General features: G+C 53.1%; 1 long non-coding RNA gene across 2 annotated transcripts; it reads left to right on the forward strand.

Moving 5' to 3' along the window:
• The first annotated feature begins 1,727 nt into the window (after positions 1-1,727).
• Positions 1,728-4,146, forward strand: LOC140904651 (uncharacterized). Of its 2 annotated transcripts, none has more exons than XR_012156551.1 (4): positions 1,728-1,841; positions 2,656-2,802; positions 3,235-3,384; positions 4,007-4,146. It is a non-coding gene; the product is annotated as an uncharacterized lncRNA (long non-coding RNA). The 2 variants fall into 2 exon arrangements; XR_012156550.1 differs by lacking the exon at positions 4,007-4,146 and adding an exon at positions 3,545-3,737.
• The last annotated feature ends 14,559 nt before the right edge of the window (positions 4,147-18,705 follow it).

Consider the following 18,705-nt stretch of genomic DNA (forward strand, 5'->3'; position numbering starts at 1 on the left):
GACTGAACTCAGCTGGAGGACAAGTCTCTCTCTGCTTCTGTTCTTCTCCACTCCACTGTGCAGCCACCAATGGGATTGGAAGGACACAGAAACTGCAACCAGAATGAGGAGAAAAGTCTCTCTCTCTCTCTCTCTCTTCCAGGCCTGACCATACATGACGCGGAAGATCTCTAGTGTTATGACTGGCACCAAGACAGAAGGCTCTTGGGCTACAAGAATACAGCCAGAGTTGGGGAGGTAAGGGCACTGTGCTAGGGCATGACACAGCTCAGGGAGTGGGGCTGGCTGGGTTCCCTGCAGTGGATGCCTCCTGGAGACAGGAAAAGAGCCCACTCCTTATTTCCAGTTCAGAGTTCCTCATCCAGCAACCAGTGGGACAGGCTGGTGCTAAAGGTCCCACATTGGAACCTCGCTAGTTGCCGTGATTTGAGTGTCTTACATGGATGCATTGCTACGTGGCATAAGGAGAATCCCCGGGTGGGTGAGTTAAGATAGGATTATGGCTCTGGGTGTCTCTCTGCTCCTTGTCCCCCTGGCTGATCCCCAAGTGTCTGAGAGGAGAGCACTGGGTCAGGCAGTCACAATTGCTTGATCAGACCCTTGTTTAATTCCCTGCATCCTGTAGAAGCAGAGAAAGGAGGTGGGCTTTGCCCAATTCCATTGCCTGTCAGAAAGCAGAATGCCCCAACCTGGGAACTGGGTAGGGGACATAGTGAGCACCAGAGCCAATATGGACCACATGCGCCCCGCTCATGTCTCCAGACCCGGCCAGGGAATGGCAGAGTATCTGGACCTCAGCCACTGTTCCAAAGAAGCACATTGTCACTCACCCAAGTTGCGGCTACTTGCTGCACAAGTAGAAAATCAAAGACACCCCCCCACCCCCGTCTCACAACTGTGGTGAGAATATCCAAACCTTCGAACACACCGTAACACAGTGCCCGCAGACTGGAATGAAAGCTGAAATGGGTGATTTCCACAACATGACAGAGGAGGCCTTGGAATGACTCCTGGATCAACAAGGGCATCTGCAGAACGCTGCTCCACAGACGCCCCGTGAGAGAGACTGTGTGAGCTTGTCCCGCCTTCCACAAGCTGAATTGCTGCAGCGGAAGATAAGTCTCCAAGGAGTGTCTGTGATGGGGACTGGGCCATGAGTCTCCTTGTCCTTGTCAGGCTGCAGGTTGGATTCCCCTCGAAGAAACCAAGGAGCTGCAGAGGCCATACGCAGCGACTAGAGAAAGCACTAAGTTGGGGGGAAGAGACCTTTGGTCTGTCAGTTCCAACCCCCTCGCCCCCACACGCACACTCCTGTAGCCACTGAGGTGCAGGAGATCTCTCTGCTGGAAGCAATACAGGGTCCTCTGTCGTCTCTGTGCCCTGCACAGCAGAGTGGGCCTGCTCAGACACATTAGAGATCCATTTCCAGCCCATCCTGGCCCCTGCCAGAAATTTGCCCTCCCGAAAGAGCCACTGGAGGCTTTGGTTCCTAAACATCTGTGACCTTTTAATAAAGGGGCTTCCCTGAATCCTGGGAGCCTGAAAGCCTCCTGGGGAATTAACTGCCTTGGCTGCAGCAGCTCTTTTACCCACCCTTTGGGGCACTGGACGGTGATGCCATTGTACCACCAGGACTTGGAGGCTGGCTGTGGGCAATCTGTTCAAGCCTCATGTCCTCTTGGTTCTAGGTCTTTGGAAAATTCTTCTTCGACGGGCAGAGAAGATCCTTCTTGCAGACAGCAGTGCTGGCCATCCACGACCCCCTGCTGTGTGTCAGCCAGGCTGGGCTGGTGCTCGTCTACTCCCTCCTGGGGGAAGCCCAGCAGCTAATGGGGGTCACGGTAAGCAGCTGCAATCGACTCAGGAGCTTGGGGTGGGGCCCAGGGCCTCATTCCCATCCGATCGCCATTCGCTGGCCTGGTAGCAAGGAGCCTAGTGGGGACTTCTGGACTTCATGGACTTCTCTTCTTAGGATGTGGTGCTCTGCTATCACTCCTGGGAAGGGCAGGAGAGTCCCCTAAGTGCCCTCTGGGAACCTTTCCTGCCCTTCAGAGCTGCCCCCATTTCCCCATAGCCTAGTGTCCATGTCACCTGAGCCACCATCGAGAGTTGCTCCCATCCCTGGCAGCCTGGGAGGCCAAGGACTCAAGCTCTCCCCATGCCACTTCACTGCTTTCACAGAATCACAGAATCACAGAATATCAGGGTTGGAAGGGACCTCAGGAGGTCATCTAGTCCAACCCCCTGCTCAAAGCAGGACCAATCCCCAATTTTTGCCCCAAAATCAGAATCCCTCCTGCCCCCCACCACCCTTCTAGAGCCCCCTCCCTGCCCTACCTGGGTGGGGATGGAGGTGGGGGTGGAGGAGAGGGTTCTACGAACTTGAGCGGTGTCCCCAGGTGGGTTGGAGGTGGAACAGCTGTCAGGGGCACTGGTGGGAAGGTGGCAGGAGCTCACGCGACAAGGAGGGGGGTTGGCACTGGAGGTCACTAGAGAGGACAGCAAGCCTCCATCCTGGGGGTCAGGAGGGTGAATCCACCACTCAGACATGAGCAGCTGCTGGGTGGAAATGATGGTGCTCGTTCCAGGTGCCCTTCATCCTCCCTGATTCCTGGGGAGTGTCTCCGTCTCTGACATGTTCTCGTTCCCCTGCAGCACGAGGATGTCACAGCCAAGGTCATGTGCACGCTTCACATCATCCGGCACTTGCACCAGATGCCCAAGGCGCTGCAAGGGCTGTGGCTCATCTGATGCTCTTAAAGGTTCCCCTCCCTGTTCAGCAAGTCCCTCTCCCTGCTGCAGGTACTGCTCTCTCTCACTGTAAATGCGGGGCTAGTGGAAGCGGAAATGGAGGCCCCTGGCACTCACAGAAATTCTCTGCCCTCTCTGTGGAGCCGGGTCCTTCCTTCGACCCCCCCAGATTCCTTCATGTGGGGCAGGAGCTCTTTCCCTCACACCCATACCCCTCCCCTCTTTCCTTGATCTCACTCCCATCCCATTCCCCGTGCTCCCAGGCAGAGATCTTCCTGCCCCATATGGCGCAGAAGGACCTTTGGGTCAGGGCTACAGACTGTCTGCCCAACTGAAGCTCAGGAAGCTCCACCTTTGAGGAGGTGAGGATGGGACAGAGGCTCAGGACTAGCTTCATCTCCTGCCCTTTATTCTTACTTTGGCCCTTCTCTGGGCTCTCAGAGTCTGTTATGAATAGGAGCCTCCTCCCACCCTGTCTTCTAGGCCCTGGGGTGTGGGACAGCCTCCCAGATGGGTGCAGTCAGAAGCTGAGCCACCTCAGGGAGCAGTGGGGACAGATCACCTTGTCCAAGGAAACCAAGCAGTGCTAGTTCTCAAAGAGGTGGAGAGGGAAGACCCCGCTCCCTCCTGGAGGTAAGAGCCATTGACTTCTTTGGGCATATGGGTTTCTTCGGGGGAGAAATGGGATCCTTGCAGCATAGCCTGGCTGGGAGCATTTCTGGGAGGAGGCTCCTGTCCCTCAGTCTTCAACTCCATCCTGCAGTCTCATTGACCTAACATCTCTGCTCTCCAGCTCCACTTCCTGCAGCAGGACAAACGAACCTTCAGCTCTTAGAGAACGGACTGTGACCTCCTTCTGATCAGCAATGGGGTTTCACCATCCCCTCAACAAAGCTGTCAGCCGGGCTGGACCAGATTCGAAGGAGGAGGGTATCTAACAGGGTGGCTTGGCCTGTGGCTGCCAAGCCTGGGGCTAGGCCAAATTGTTGACCAAGTGAGCCCCACCTGAGAGGAAACAAGGGCAAACAGCAGCAAAAGTAGAGAAGCAGAGCGAGCTGTTCAGTAGACGGCCTTGGGCCAAACCCTGGAGTCCAGGGTAGGACTGGCTTCTCTCACCGTCCCTAAGGAAGGGTACATAGAAGACCATAGAAACCCAAGAAGGGCAGGCTGAGCTGAAATCAGGCTGAGGAAAAACTCTCCACGAGGGTAGAAGGCCTTGTTTTTATTCAAGACATTTTTGGACTTTGTTTGCAAGGAACACGACCCAGGAAGGAGTGGACTAAAGGCCAGTCACCTGGTTGGAGGGCTGAGTTCCCAGCCAAGAAACTGCAAGAGTGAGTATCAGCAGGGTTGCTAGCCCAGCCAGAAAGCGGTGACACAAGGCCTGGCCAGCATCTGGCGGTGAGTGAACTCTGATACACACCTGCTTCCATTCTGGGAACAGCCTGGTATTGGGGAGTGGGTGGGGAGAGCACGGAGGTGGGAGAGGTTCCTGAGGCTGGGGTGGAGAGGAAGCTGTGGGGCTGGGAGGGGAAGGACATGGCCCAGCTTGTGGGAGGGATCCTGCTGGCTGAGTCTGGAGCCCTGTGTAGCCTCTTCTGTGGGAAGTTCCCATGGGTCAGTGGGGCCTGAATCTCTCCTGCTCCTTTGGTCGCTTTGGGCTTCACACGAGATGTCTGGTGAACTGCCCTTGGACTCTGGGCCCAGCACCGCTCAGAAATTATTCGCTACCTTCAAAGAGACAGGGCACAGCTCAGCCTGTTGGGTAGGCTGGAGACTCACACTTCACTCCAACAGATAACACTGAGGTGCTTTGGGAAGCACAGTAACAAAGAAGAGATTTAAGTGACACAAAGCAAGAGAAAGAGACAAATTTCAAACAGACAAAGAAAACAAAACACACTTTGTAGCGACTAAAACTGAATCTTAACAAGTCACAATCTTTGCCTTTGCAGTTTCCAGACTAACATCTCAGCTTTCCTAACAGACCTTCTTTGATGTCCCTGTAGGGTACAAAACTTCTCTGTTGAATCCGCTGATTTGATTGCTTTGTCTTGTGGTTTCAGACCCTCTGTTCTCCTTCTGGGCTGCCTGGACCCTGATTGTAACATCTCTCTGGCTCAGCCTCTTACACAGATGTGTGCTGCAGCCAGCCCAGCGCAGGGAGCAGTGGGGACAGATGATCTCATCCTGTCAGACCAAGAAACAGGGGTCCCAGTGAGGCTTAGATGGAAGATTCCAGGCATCTTCTGGAGGTAAGAACCGTCCACTCTTCTGGGCACTTGGGGCTGTTGCAACAAAGAGGGGGCTCCTGTTCCATAGCCTATTTGTCCTCATGACTTTGTATTTTTATTCTCAGAGGATGCGTCCTGGACCCTAGAGACTGTTTAGTGCAGAAGGTTTGAGCGGGGAGAGATCACTCACTGTCATGACCCATGGGTCATTAACCCAGGTCTGCAGGGTTCCTGGGAGAAGCCACCCTCCAGCACGCCACCTGGAAACGTACGAAAAACTCCTTAGCTAGTACTTACGAAGTCCAGACCCAGTTTGAGGCTCCATCCCTGAGGCTCATTGGCAGAGTCCCAGAGCAGCTAATCGGCCCCCGGAACCTCCTTAAACCAGCAGCAGGAAGAAGAAGCTGTCTGAACAGCCAAGCTCCTCCCCGGCTCTGGACCGTGTGTTAGCTGTTCCTGCTCTCACTCCCCAGACTTGATTTCCTGGCATCCTGACTCGGGGTGACTCACCTGATTTGAGGTTCTGAACACAGTTTGGTCTTTTGCTTCTCCTCTTCCAGCGTCCTGATCCAGCTGACTCTCAACTCCTGTCTTGTGAGTGTGGACTCTGCCTCTGACCACTAGGTCTGACTGCCAGCTGTCATGATCCAGCCATCACACTGACTTTTCTTCATTTCCTCCAATGCCCTTTTCTGCTCTCCAGCTCTGCTCTCCCAGCAAGACACACCGATCCCTTGGCTCCCAGAGTCCTGCTTGCCTGCTAGTCAAGGGCTCAGGGGGAGAGCTTGTCTTGCCCCCTCCCCCACCACAGCTGCTTTTCCTCGGGTCTCTCCCTAGCGCAGAGGAGAATCCGTCCTGGCAGCAATTCAGGATGTCATAGAAGGGACGGTCTGCTCAGCTCCCTCTGCAATGCCACTGCCCGAGACCATCACGAGTGGGTGCCCAGTGACTGCACCGGCAGCTCCTCGAGAGACTCCTAGAGTTGGAGGATTCACCATATAGGTGGCAGCAGCTGCAGATCCTGGAGTCCCTATGGTCGGGTTACCATGCGTCCGGATTTTCCCGGACATGTCCGGCTTTTTGGGTTTTAAATCACCGTCGGGTAGGAATTAGGAAAACTCTCAAAAGGCCCAGGATTTCCCTCCCAGTGCAGAGTGCGACGCGGCTGACAGTGCGGCCAGGCCGGATTGAGCCGCTCGCTTGCGGACCTCCAGCAGCCAGAGCCCCTCCCCTGCTGCCCCCCTCCCCTGCAGCCTCAGCGAGCCATGCCGGCAGCGCTCTGGGGGGCGGGGCTGCGCGCGCTGTGGGGGAGCGCGGCTCTGTGTCTGGCTCCGCACACCAGACACACTGCTCTGAGCAGCAGGGTACGGGGGCTGGGGGGCTGGAGAAGGGGCATGGGGTCCCAAGGAACAGTCAGGGGACAGGGAGCAGGAGGGATTGGATGAGTCAGGTGTTCTGGGGGGGCTGTCAGTGGGGAAGGGTGTGGAGAGGGGTCAGGGCAGTCAAGGGACAGGGAGCAGGGGGGTTGGATGGAGTGTAGGTTCGGGGGAGCAGTCAGGGGCAGGAAGGGTTAGATGGGTCGGAGGTTCTGGGAGGGCAGTCAGGGGACAGGGAGCGGTTGGATAGGTGTGGGAGACCTGGGGGTCTGTCAGGGGATGGGGGTGTGGATGGGGGCAGGGCAGTCAGGGGACAGGTAGGGGGTGGAGTTCTAGGGGGGCAGTTAGGGTGGGGGGGTCTAAGGAGGGGGCAGCTGGAGACAAAGTGAAGGAAGGCTTAGATAGGGGGTGGGGTCCTGGGGGGCGGTTAGGTTCAGGGGTCCCAGGAGGGGGCGATCAGGGGACAAGGAGCAGGGCGAGTTGGCGGTTCTGTGGGGGGCAGTCAGGGGGCAGGAAGTGGGAGGGAGTGGATAGGGGGCAGGGCTACAACTCCCTCCCCACCCCCCATGGAGTGTCCTCTTTTTTGAAAGTTCAAATATGGTAACCCTACCCTATGGGCCAAGCCTCCACTCCTGAGAGTTCACGCGAACCTCCCCCTGTTCTCAGGGAGTCTTTGGCTTTCGCGGCTGGGCCTGCCTGCCGAGACAGAGGACTCAGTGTTTCCATCAGGTTGCTCAGTTGCAAATGGAGCCATCCAAAGATGTGAAGAATGGAAGCGAAAGAGCAAAGCTGGACCCTCCGCTGAACTCCTGCAATCAAGTGAGCAAAGCCTGGGAGAGACGAGGGAAAGCTCCAAGGTGGCTGGTGGCTGCAGGAATCCAGGGGAGGAGAAATAAATAGTTAATGAGGAATCCTACGGGCTTTTTCTTGTGTGAGGAAGTGTTTAAAATGGGTCTAGTTACTATCACATTAAACTTTACAATCACTGTGTCTGATTGAAGGGCAGGTCTAGAAAGGTCAGAGGTCACTCGAGGAGCTTCAAGTCTCAGATTCTGTCCCTATTGCCTGCTTTGACCAGCTGATCTCAACCCAACACCTCCCTCAGGTGGTGGCAGTGGTGAGCTCTTTCCCTCTTTTTCTGGATCAGCTGCCAGCATGGGGACAGGATACATGTGGCCAAGGAAATGGAGAGGCATGGGGGTCACTTGCAGAGGCATGCAGATAACTTGCAGAGTTGCCTGTTCATGCAGCTCCCATGGGGGAAGCACAGTAGGGTCCCATGCACTCAGGGGCACCATTTCCAGTTTTGGTGGTGGCAGGGAGGATAATTTCACCATGATTCAAAGGGCTACTTAGGCACCTGAAAACTCTCGTGTTTTGGCAGATAACTTAGCAATGAGCTGACAGGAACACTTGCCAGACTGCTTTCCGGGGAAGACAGCTGTAAGAATGGATCCAGGGAATGGTTCTGTATCTCTGAGCTGTTTGGACACTTTCAGGGAACATTCCCGATGCAAGACAGAGATCCCCAAAGTTATCCTGGGTAACCCTGAGAGACTTATGGAAAACTAGCAGATCCCACATCTCTGCTGTCACTTTGCACTGACAAACTTGGACTGTCCGAACCTGTTCATGTATTTTACCTGCTTTAAGCTCTCAAGAACTTTCACATATAAAAGAAAGAAAATTAAATAAATGACGTAGTTACACCGATATAGGGCCGTAGCGTAAACCTGACCTCAGAGTTGTCCCATTGAAATGGAATTATTCACAGCAGTAATTAAAGTTAAACATGCATGTAAGTGCTTCCAGGGCCAAGATTAAGGCCACAGCTTATGAGAGGGGCAGACGCAAGAAGAGAAGAGCTGTGCAAAAACTGGAATACCACTTGGAACCTAGCCCAAACAATGCAGCATGAAAAATAAACTCATCCTGTTATACAGTAATAGAGCTGGTTCAAAAGGGTTTTACACTGACAATGCAACCTTTGAACTAAAAGTGCCACTTTGGATTACATTGATCATTTGAAAAGAGTTCCCTTTTTAAAAAAAACATTTTGGATTTCTCTGCCCACTTGAGAGAGAACGTGGAGTTTTTCCCACCAAAACTAAACAAAAATTTGATCATTAAAAACATTTGCAAATAAGTTTGAAGAATATGGCGGGGGGGAGGGGAGTGGTTTCTTCTTCAATTTTCATGCACCTCTCCACCCCCACTATTTTTGACCAGTTCTAATTATGAATAAATGTCTGTATGTACGTGAATGATAAATATGTCTGCTACTGAAACATTTACAAACAATGGCTCTCATCAGGAGCACTGAGGTCACATGCCACAGAGAAACACCCAGGCCTGCAGGGTTCACATTCTCAAAGACAGGTTTCAGAGTAACAGCCGTGTTAGTCTGTCTTTGCAAAAAGAAAAGGAGTACTTGTGGCACCTCAGACACTAACCAATTTATTTGAGCATGAGCTTTCGTGAGCTACAGCTCATGAGCTGTAGCTCACGAAAGCTCATGCTCAAATAAATTGGTTAGTCTCTAAGGTGCCACAAGTACTCCTATTCTCAAAGACATAAACCGCCCCAGGATGGGAATGTCACAAACAACACAGCGTGACTGGCCCGGGTTAGTTAGGTGCATGTTTTGCTGTTGCTGGCAAATTGTGCTTTTTTGAGGTGGGGGGGGGAGTTATATTTGAAAGGAGTTCTTCATCCTCTCCCACTCTCATCCAGGGGAGCCGGAACAGGGGGGACCAGAGCCCACCACTTTTTACTGGCCATAAGTGTGACTGACTAGATGATGGGGGAGAGAAGGGAGCGGGGGGGTGGGATTTTGGGGGCATGGGGCAGCGTGGGAGCTCAGAGAGAAAGGCGGGGTGAGGAAGGGCCTCAGGGAAAGGGGCGGTTTGAGGGGGCAGGACCTCGAGGAGAAGGGGTGGCACAGGGGCTGGGCCACAGTTTGGCTGCCAGCAGCCCCCCCACTTTTAGGAAGCTTTTGCCCATCCTGCCCTCATCCCAAATAAATTTGTTACAGTAAGAAAACTTTGAGCAACAAAGAGACTCAGAGACCCACCATATAACCGATAAAATCCTCACCCGCCCCTAGAGCTGGGCAAACAGGATTTTTTGGTCCCTGGCCATTCCAAAAAAGAGATGGAAAAAAACTTGTTTCAGGTTGAACAAAACTAAAATTTTTCCAAATTTTTGATGAACTAAAAAGCTTTAAAAAAAAAAAAAAACCCAGGAACATTTCAACGGTTGTAACTTTTTGAATTTTTAAAATAAAACTGAAGGACATTTTTAAACAAAAAATTGTTTCAAACTGAAAAATCAAAATGGTTTGTTTGGAAAGTGTCTAAACGAAATGCTTCGCCTTTTTAAGAACTAGGGGGAGGGTCTGGAGATGAACAATTCAGCAGACTGGATATGAATTCGCAAACTGCTGAATCTAAAATCGCTTTAGATGAAAAGTTTCGCCCAGTCTCGTCCCCACCATTGAGGGGCATTGTAAGAGGGATCAGCTCTTCTAGCTGGTTCCCCAGCCCAAGTCTGTCTCCATTTAATGGGGCCCTGCCCCCCACTCCGGTTTAGGGTTGCCAATTTTAATTGGACCTATTCCTGAAGATTTTATCACGACATAATCTTTAATTAAAAAATAATCTTTAATTCCTGCAGACTCCCGGTCACTCTGGAGGATTGGCAATGCTACTCCAGTTTCCTGGGCCACACCCATGTCCCCACCTAATGGATCCCTTTCTCTGGGTTCCTGGGTAAAACGTCTGTCCTCCATTGGCAGGTCTCCTTCACCATTCTCCAGGGCTGGGTCTCAATTCCTGGTTCTGGTTCCCTGGGCCTGGTCCCCATCCCTGTCACACACTGCGGGGAGCTCAGATTCCTGTGAATCCTGCGGACTTCCAGGCTGCTGGGAGGGATGAGTCAGCAGCTTCCTGAAGACGAGTCGCGGGTAGGCAAACACTTTCCCCCTACCTTTCCAAAACCCACATTTCTATAGTGAGACTAGCACCCCCACCACTGCCACCACTCCACGCACCATGAGACGATTCCAGGATGCTGGCCCTGAAACAAAAGAGAGAGAAAGGCCCCATGACTAAGGGACTCCGTTAAATCATCCGACTGCTGCCATGAGGGTCCCAGAAGATGAAAACGTTCCTGGGATACAGGAAGAGCTGAGTTGGGTCGTGTGCACATGGGCAGCACTCAGAGCAGCGGGAATGAGATCTCCAGGCTCATTATCCCCATCGGCTAACCTGATGGAGGGAGAAAGGTGAGCCCGGCAAAGCAGCCCCTGTTCCAGAGTCTGGGAACTGTGATTTTTAAGATGCTCCAGGATGGGGTCCCTCAGGTCTTAAGGTTAGAGGGGACGGTTATGATCATCTCCTCCAGCATCTCCTGAAGTGTGGGGAAGGGCTAGCCATGGTGGGAAGGGTGGGGTTTGAAGATGTATCCATGAAAATGGGGGGTGGGGTCGCTAACACATAGCTGACGGGTGAGGGGCACAATTGGTTTCTTTGCCTTGAGGAGGGGGCTCAGCTTTTAAAAGTTTTGAGAACAATAATTTAGTCTGAGCCCTGACATAACCCAGGCCAGAGAACGTAGCCTACTGATTCCTGCACCCAGTCCAGTGATTTATGGCACTGACTTGGCATTGAGAGGGATTTTATCATAGGCTGAAATCCAGCTGCAGAAGGGAAAGGGCATTAGAAGCTGAAAGACCCCAGAAGTGGCTCTGGTTTTCTCCTTGAAATAACCACCCGGGGCTGATTTTCCCCAGCCCTGCGCCTGCAGTCATACACCCAGCGCCTAGTGAGTTCGGTGTGCAGGCAGGCTCCCAAATCTGGACAGCGGCACTTCACATCCACTTTGCCCTGGTGTCAGGGACTGCCCTGAGTGCCCATCCTGCAAACACTTATGCACCTGAGCCCTCCCACTGCGATCCAAGGCTACTCCTATGGATGGAGTTAAACACGTGGCTAAAGCGTTTGCAGAGGTTCCAAAGAGCTGAGGCTCTGTGCAAAAGGAACATTACTTCAGTTATTCCAATTTTGGGTTTATGAGATGCTCCTGCCCGCCCCCTCCCTTCACAGCTGAGTCTCCTACCCAAGGAACTTCCGACTCCAAGAGACCCTGGACACTGTGGCCAGTGCTAGCTGTCCCTCTGGCCCAATCCCATGCTTCAGGACATAGTCTGAATGCCACCGAGGTCAGTAATTAATTCTCCACCTGCATTTACAGCATGGTAAAACTAGCCATGTATGTTACAGAGGGTTCTTGCTTTCCCTGGAAGCATCAGGTCTTGTCCCCTGGGCTGGATCAGACAGGACAGCAGCCTGAAATACCCTATGGCATTGGCTTGAACTCAGACTGACCCTGTGGAAAACAGGCTACAGCTCCCTTTAAAAAAATAAAAAATCAAAAATCAATTCATAAGGAAGACTAGAGGTAAAATTTCCAAGTGCACTTAAGTCACTTTGGTGCTTTTGAAAATTATGCGCTCTAAAATCAGCCCCTATCCCTGCAGCAGCCACTCCTGTAAGCTGTCAAGTTCTGGCCCATTCCTGTAAGTTTGGGTTTGCGGCGTTTTTAATGCAAGCCACATTACATGCCACAAAGAACCCTGGGTGGTAAATTTTAAAATACAACAAGAAAAACAGGAAGAGAAAAAATATGCTCCGTACTTGCAAGTTGATCAAGTTAGTGTTGTCATAGGAAACTTAACTTGTGTGTCCGAACCATACAACATTACTGCTGCACTCATATTGTTTTTGCATCTCATTATTTTTAAATAGCAAAGAGAAAAAAATAATGTGCTTAATAACAGTGCCATCTGGGCTTTGAGTTTTACCAACTCTTCACAGCAGAAGAAAGATTGGGGTTCTCCATTGCCTTATGCCTCGGTCTTAATTTTCAGAAGTGCCAAGTTTTCTTGGCTCAGCAGAGAGGGATGGGAAAATAGGGATCAAAGTCACCCTTTTCTTCCCCCAAGCTTCGTCTGCCTAGGGCCTAAAATAGCACCTGGCATAAAACCTAGAGCACCGCTGAGGCTGTCTGTTGTTTCGACCTTCAGGAGGAGTCCACCCAGAATCCTTCTTTTTGTAGTGCTGGTAGGAAGGTCTCTGTGGGTTAGTATGTTGTTCAGAGGTGTGTTGGAAATATTCCTTGAGTGGGAGACGTCGAACATAGGATTCTTGGTCACCACAGAACGGTATCATGTTCGTGGGGGTGGAGGGGCAGAAGGAGAGGCCCCGAGATTGGACAGATTCTTCTGCTGGGCTAAGAGTATAGTTGGATAGATTAACAATATTGCTGGGTGGGTTAAGGGAACCACTGTTGTGGCCCCTTGTGGCATGTAGTAGTTTAGATCGTTTAGTGTCCTTTTTCTTTTGTAGAGAATCAAAGTGTGTGTTGTAAATGGCTTGCCTAGTTTTTGTAAAGCTCTCCAACACCACTTTCTACAAACCATTACCCTCTGATCCCACTGAGGGTTACCAAAAGTTAGTGCCTGTCTCACCCCCCGCAACCTGCAAGGTCTCGTGCCAGCAAAGGGAAGCTGCTTCCAGATCTGGAGCTGCATTCGCATGTCCTGAGGGCTGTCCTGCACCATTGTCACCACGGGCAGGTAGGTCATCAACCTCCACCTCTGTCCCAGCTGCAGGATGGCCTCTGGTTCATGCTCCCTCAGGCACCTGGAGATGGTGAAATAGGGCTGGGGTTGGCGGAGCAGGAGAACACCCCATGAGGTTAAGAAATGGCAGGGAGAGCCTTTTCCCTCCTTGGGAGATTACGGTGTCCCTCTGTGGGGACTGTCTTCCTGGCAGATGCTGTGCTTTCATTCCTGGACACTGCCAGGAGGCCCAGCTCCCAACCCTAGCAGCTTGGCTCTTCCATCCCCTACTGTGTACTGAAACTGCCTTGAAAGGACTATCCAAGCCCCTCCCAGGCCTGCTCCCATTGTGGGTCTCTCTCCTGGCTGAGCACAGGCTGTCCTTATATCGCCCAGCAGGCCTGGATCCTAGTTACATGCTACTCCTTCTCATGTGACCCCTGCACTTATTCCCTTCCCTGGGGGATAGGCTCAGTTGAGCTACTCCCCCTTTCATGGCCATCTCACCCTGGGACAGCCTGATACTGGAAACCTGTGCTCTAACAGTAACTGTTTGCTAGGAAAGGTGCTGAAGACACAATGGAAGAGGAAATCCTTTGGACTGGATTGAAATTATTCCAAAGGAAAGTGAATGAGAGAAAATGTCCAGTGTTATCCTCCGAGTGAAAGAAAAAATTAAGGTCAGAAAGGACCATTCTGTCCATCTTCTGTGTAACACAGGGCCTAGAATGGCACCGAGTGCTTCCTCCAGAAAACCTACAACATGTGACTGAGCCAGAGCACATCTTCTGGAAAGACATCTCCATGCATTCGAGCCAGCTGGTCAGAAACAATCTTTCTTCTCCAGTGACGTGAAGTTAAAGGACACGGAGAAGAAGAAAACCTCGGCTCGGGTTATTACTGGAGCTGAAGCAGAGAGGCCAAGACAAACATGGCTAGGGCCCAGGACTGACTCTTAACAGATCTGCCATTTTCTATTCCTGGCTTTTTGACCATGAGTGAATCTCTTTGCTTCTGTGTGCCTCAGTTTCCACCACTATAAAATAAAGCTACTCAAGGTTCTGTTTTTTTGTCTCCTGTTTTTCAAGGCGGGACACTTAGATACATTTGGGGCCTGTCTACGCTATCGGTCTAGAGTGTATTTGTAAGCTGATGACCCCCACATGTTGCTCAGAAGCTATGGATGACAGAAGCTCCTACATTTGTTCTGTGCTTAGCCCCGAGGGCACAGCTGGACAGGGCGGCCTTTTCTCGCTGTCCTGTGTGGAGCAGGTTCTGGGCACGAGGGATATGAAGAGGCTCTCAAGGACTAATTCTTGAAAATCAATATCAATGAACTGCAACCCAATATAAAATCACTGCTGCTAACATTGGTGGGTGATAAAATAGTAGCAGCGTGGTAATTAATGATGAGGACAGGGCAGTGACACAGAGCAATCGGATCCCTTGATAAGCTGGACCCATTCAAAGAAAACAAGTTGGAAAATAACCAAAGGAAGGGTCCTATAGCTAGCAACAAAGCATGCAGGCCACAGCTACAGAATGGGGAAGTGTATCCAGGAAAGCACTGAGCATGAAGAGGATTTAGGGGCCATGCTGGGCAAGCCATTCAACATGAGCACCCCGGGTGATGCTGTGGTGAACAGGGCTAAAGCAGCCATGCACGCTGAAAAGAGCAGTGAAAAACTATTTGGGCTGTGTAGATGAACCCAAAATGTCTCCAGAGTCTGGGTGTGAAAGTTCCCAGAGTGTCTGACCCAGGGCTGGTTAATGAGAGCGAGGGGGGTGGCTGACGCAGTCGTTAGATGGAGACACTTGAGCCCCTGGGGCTCTGAGACGGTCTCTGGGACCATTATCCATTCTGGGGAGATGCCCAGGTATATCTGCAGAGGATCTGTGCTGCTGGAAGAGTCCATGGGACAAATCACTCTGGTCAAAGAGTTGAGGCTGGAGCCCAGTCTCCATTTTCAGCCTGATTTGTGGGGATGAGATCGGGCCCAGGGGGATTTTTTCTACCCAGGGCAAATTAAATAGCAGCTCTGGAGTGTTTCATAGCTGATGTCCTGAGTCTGGCCTGGCCGTACCTCTGTGTTTTTGGGGATGCTGAGAGTCACTCACCACAAGTCACTGGGAATTGGGCTCCGAAGTTGCTCAGACAGTGGAGCTGGGTGAAATTTGGGTGCAAATAGTTTTTTTGCTGAAAAATTATATTTCGGGTTGACTGACACTATTTGCTGATTCATGACGAGTTTCCTGACGAGTTTCAATGGACAGGAAAAGCTGCCACCGCTTCCCTTCCAGCCTGTAGCTCTGTGGCCGGGCCCTCAGCGGGGAGCCCCCGGTTCCATCCCCCCATGGGATGTGGGGCAGGAATTGGAATGGGGGTCTCCCCCCCATCAGGTGAGGGCTGGAACCGCTGGGCTCCGGGTGTCTGACGTGGGGCTCCCTCAATCTCTCCTGCTGAAGACGCCCCCCTGTGTCTAAACACTGCCACGGTTGCCAGAGCGTGGGAGTGAGAATGACCCTGCAGCCCGGTGGGTCGGGTCCCCACCCAGGAGCCCAGAGTCCAGCTGCCCTGCTCCCGTGACCCTGTAATTATTGATCCATAACCCCAGGGAGGGGAGGGGTTACGGCCTCTGGCACAGCAGTGTCTCAGGCATGTCGGTGTCCCCGTGCAAACCCCTAGTGCAGACGCGCTGCGCAGGTGTGAACTGGGACTGGCCCCCGGTGCAGCTTCTCCCAGATGGAGGGAGCAAGATCCTGTTTGAGGATCAGAAACATGTGAGACGCAGAGACACGCCAGGATCTGCCAGACAACCCTGGGAGATTTGATTATCTAATTATTGCGTCTTTGTCCTGTGTGTGGGGACGGCACCGACCTTTTCTTAGTAACAAACCAACCACACATGGCCCCAGACCAACAGAGATTCCCTGGGGCCTGCCCCCCTTCACCCATGGCACCTGCCCCTCCCTTAACTTTCCCTCACCCCTGTGCTCACCTGGCCCCTGCCTCTATCCTGCCCCCCTCCACCTCACGTCATCCCACCCCCTCCTTTCAACCCCTTTCTCCTCCCCTTGGCCCCTGCCCGTCCCCCCACTTTGTCTCCCTGGCACGTGCCCCTGCCCTCCACCCACCTCTGGCCCTCTAGAGCTCCCCCTCCCTTTGTCCCCCTGACCTCCTGGCATCTGCCCCTCTCCCCCAAACACCCTCTGCACCCATCACTTTACCCCTTCTGCAGCCCTGCTGACAGGAATTCTGGGACCCGGGCAGAACAGTCAATGGGCCTCCCTGCACCCACAAGCTGCGCCCGCATGGACACCGTCCGCCTGACATTTGGGTGTTGCTTGCCTGCGCTGGCTGGTGCCCAGCGAGCTGCCGGCTGCGCTGCTGGCCGCGCTCGTCTGGTACAGCCAAGACTTCCATATCCCCCCCTGGTAGGGTTGCCAACTGTCTAATCATGCAAACCCAAAGACCTTTGCCCCGCCCCTTCCCTGAGGCCATGCCCCTGTTCCACCCCTTCTCCAAGGCCCCACTCCCGCTTACTCCATCCCTCCTCCATCTGTTGCTCACTATCCCCCACCCTCACTCACTTTCACCAGGCTGGGGCAGGGCGTTGGGTGCAGGAGAAAGTGTGAGATGCAGGCTCTGGGAGGGAGTTTGGGTGCAGGGGGAGGTGTGGGGTGCAGGCTCTGGGAGAGAGTTTGGGTGTGGGAGAGGGTGCGGGCTCTGGGAGGAGGTTTGGGGTGCTGGTTCTAGGCTAGGGCAGGGGGTCAGGGTGCAGCACGGGGTCAGGGTGTCAGCACTTCCGAAAGCAGCTGCCACGGCCCTCTGGCAGCGGCTCCTCGGCCGGGGGGGCCAGAGGGTCTCCGTGCACCACTGCCTGCAGGTACCGCCCCTGCAGCTCCATTGGCTGCAGTTCCCGACCAATGGGAGCTGCGGAGTCACACCTCCCTGGTCATCTGCGCCTTCCCCCATAGCCTCCTTTGCCTACCTCATGCCTGCCCCTTCCCTCACTTCCCCCTAGCCCCCTGGTGCCAACCTCTCCTTTTTCACCCCCTCTGCCTCCCTGGTTCCTTCCCCTTCCATTCGCCCCTTGTGTCTGCTGGTGCACCCCCCTTCCTTCTGTGCCCCAGTGCATACGCCTTCTCCTGCCTCCCTTTGGCTCCCTAGTGCCCACCCCTCCCCTCTCTTCCCCTAGGCACCAGCCCCTCCCCTCTACCCCATGGTGCCTGCCCCTCCTCTTCCATTCCTCCCCTGGCACTCCTCGCCCACTCTGTCCCCTGGCACCAGCCCCTCCCGTCTCCCTGCTCTGCCCTCCAGTGACCACCCCTACCCTAGCCACCTCCTCTCGCCCAGGTTCCTGCCTCACTCTGTCCCCCTGGTGCCCTCCCCTCCCTCCCCATGCTCCTGGTGCCTGCTCCTTCCCTTACCCCCCATTGCTCTTCTGCCTGCCCCTCCCCTCATTCGTCCCTGCCCCTCCCCTTTTCCTCTCCCAGCATCAGCCCGGCCCCTCCCCGTCACTCTCTTGCCCTCCCATCCCCCACCTCTACTGTCACTTCCCCCCCCACACGCACACCCTCCTGTCTTCCCCTCAAGTTCACTCTCATGGGCCCTGACTCCCCTTAAAGGGCAACAACTCCCCAGCACAGCGATTAACGGGGATGAAGGTTAATTTCCTTTTGATCCCAGTGACCAGACCCTGCCCCCGGCCCTGACTCGGTGACTCTCTCCCCAGAGGACATGACTCTGGATCCAGACACGGCAAATCCCTGGCTCATCCTGTCTGAGGATCAGAAACGTGTGAGACGCGGCGACACAAGACAGGATCTGCCCGACAAGCCTGAGAGATTTGATAAATATCCCATTGTCCTGGGCGCTGAGGGGTTCGCAGGCGGGAGGCGTTACTGGGAGGTGGGGGTGGGAGACAAGACTGAGTGGGAACTGGGGGTTTGTAGGGAATCTGTGCGCAGGAAGGGGTGGGTCACATACACTCCTGGGATTGGATACTGGGCCATGTGGCTGAGGAAGGGGGAATACAAGGCCCACACCTCCTCCTGGACACCCCTCCCCGTGAGCGTCAGGCCAAGGCGGGTGGGATTTTCCTGGACTATGAGGCGGGCAAGGTCTCGTTTTACCATGTGACTGACAGGTCCCGTCTCTTCACTTTCACTGGCACCTTCTCCAGGACGCCCTGCCCTTATTTCAGTGCTGGGGATGAAAACACAGCTCCACTGATAATCTGCCCAGTCCCAGCTCAGGCCGGAGGGAATCTCTGTCCCTGACAGCGACACCCGTGGCACAGATTCTCCCCTCCCTTTCCAGATTCTCACCTCGAGGTTCCAGTCGAAAACCGGACACCTGGCAACCCCTAGCCCTAACCTTTCCCTGTCCCCTGCCACAGGGGTAGCAGACAGTAGTGGATGGGGGTCATTCACTCCTGTCAGAATTTTCTACCCCTGCGAAATCTCAGTGTAAAATATGAAACAGAAAAGATTACTCTAATTTAGAAAATATTATTGTAACAAGGTGTAAATACAAGATTATTTTAATTTACATTTCAACAGTATTTCAAAAACAAGCATCTAAACATATTTTTAGAAATTGAATTAGTTACCTTTAATCTTTTATTGTTCTCTCAAATCTATTTTGAACTTTAACTTATCTAAAGAACGTGATTTGTATTTCAACTGTGGAATTTCAAAAAATCCAAAATATTTATCT

This window comes from Lepidochelys kempii, unplaced genomic scaffold, assembly GCF_965140265.1.
Source record: "Lepidochelys kempii isolate rLepKem1 unplaced genomic scaffold, rLepKem1.hap2 scaffold_54, whole genome shotgun sequence".
Taxonomy (NCBI): Eukaryota; Metazoa; Chordata; order Testudines; family Cheloniidae; genus Lepidochelys; species Lepidochelys kempii.